Source organism: Limulus polyphemus, unplaced genomic scaffold (genome assembly GCF_000517525.1).
Source record: "Limulus polyphemus unplaced genomic scaffold, Limulus_polyphemus-2.1.2 Scaffold250, whole genome shotgun sequence".
Taxonomy (NCBI): domain Eukaryota; kingdom Metazoa; phylum Arthropoda; class Merostomata; order Xiphosura; family Limulidae; genus Limulus; species Limulus polyphemus.
Genome location: NW_013665860.1, coordinates 164,911 through 167,106, shown reverse-complemented (window position 1 = coordinate 167,106; position 2,196 = coordinate 164,911).

The window sequence follows — 2,196 nt, the reverse complement described above, 5'->3', positions numbered from 1 at the left end:
ATTTATCCCTTTCTATTACCACATTATTTATCCCTTTCTATTACCACATTATTTATCCCTTTCTATTACCACATTATTTATCCCTTTCTATTACCACATTATTTATCCCTTTCTATCACCACATTATTTATCCCTTTCTATCACCACATTATTTATCCTTTTCTATTACCACATTATTTATCCCTTTCTATTATCACATTATTTATCTTTTTCTATTACCACATTATTTATCTCTTTTTATTATCACATTATTTATCTCTTTCTATTACCACATTATTTATCCCTTTCTATCACCACATTATTTATCCCTTTCTAGCACCACAATATTTATCCCTTTCTATTACCACATTATTTATCCATTTCTATTAGCACATTATTTATCTCTTTCTATTACCACATTATTTATCCCTTTCTATCACCACATTATTTATCCCTTTCTAGCACCACAATATTTATCCCTTTCTATTACCACATTATTTATCCCTTTCTATTATCACATTATTTATCTTTTTCTATTACCACATTATTTATCCCTTTCTATTACCACATTATTTATCCCTTTCTATTATCACATTATTTATCTTTTTCTATTACCACATTATTTATCCCTTTCTATTATCACATTATTTATCCCTTTCTATTACCACATTATTTATCCCTTTCTATTATCACATTATTTATCTTTTTCTATTACCACATTATTTATCCCTTTCTCTTACCACATTATTTATCCCTTTCATTTGTCACGTGTGTTTGCCTCGGTTAAGTTGTCGGTGTAGTGTTAGAAGGTCATTTGCCCTTTACTCGTCCTTGAGCAACTTTCATTGCATTATTGATAACCTTCCTCCGCCCATATCACCCTTGCTGACCCGGTTTATAGCCAGGATTTACGTGAGGCCGAAGTTACGCAAATTCTTGCTCTTACATTTTATCTTTTTATTTATGTATCTATGGAAACCAAAAGTGGGCCAGAGTCGTTTTTTTAATCGATACACAATCAGCAGCTCTCAAATATATTGTGTAAAACAAGATAAATTTATCAAATCTGTACCTTAAAAAAACTTCCTGACTTCTGATCACCATGAAACTTTCGGGGGTTCTTGGATAGGCTCCAAGGGAATTCTTACTTTATTCATTTTTATGAGTTTGAAAACCACTTCACTTTTAATCCTTACCATATATTGACTTCCTGAACTCTGATAGCCATGGGGGCAGGGCGTGGCCAAAGTAGTTAGTGTGCCAGACAGTGCAAAAAATGCTTAAATAAAAAAAAAAAAGTAGAATCAAGTTTTGTAACAAAAATTGACAAAAGATACTTGTATAAAGACAACATTTTCTTAAATGAACTTAGTTGAGGAAAACGATGCCCATCTTGGGTCTTTTTGTGGTTTATTAGTTTTTGTGTGTACGTAATTGGTTTTATGTAATGCTGAGAAGAATTTTCAGCCATTAATGTTGTTGTCGTATTTAACTTTGTTTTTGCGCAAGGCTACACACCCATTGTCTGACCGAATTGTGGAATATGACTGTCACTCTTATAGCGCAAAAACTGTCCCAAAGTGTGGACCACGTTTTTTGTGGCAACGGGAGGCAATGTTCTTTGAATAATGGCTTTTTGGCTTTAGAGTGGACGTGATTTGTTTTCTAGTTTGGTAATTTTAACTTCAATGTTCTTTATTCTGAACGGGCCAGTCGTGATCTAATGATTAACGTTTTGGGCCGTGAATCGTAAATTTCACTGTTTAAGTCTTGATGCTGCTGAATAAGCTATGCGCTTTCAGCTGTGGGTGCTTTATAAAAACGACATTCAACCATGTTATTCGTTTTACTAAACCAGACAAAACCATTGTGGCGTTGACTGCTACTAGCTGGCTATCGCCAGTTCAAAGTTAGGGACGACTGTACATGAACTCTAGGGGTCTCTGATCGGGCCGTTTAGTCCACGTGCGCATAAGCCGCTGTTCAGATTGAAAACTTTCAATCATTTAATTTTGAAATAATTCATCAACACATTATTCAATACCATTAATGAGCGAGTGTATTAATTAACTCTTAACTTGGTAGTAATTATTTCTATGTGCGATGTCTTATTTTAATTGTTTCACGAAATTGAAAAAAAAAATAATTGAGAAACACGCGCATCTCTTTTACTTCAGTATAAAATCTCTGAAATCAATAGAAAGCACGATTTCGGGT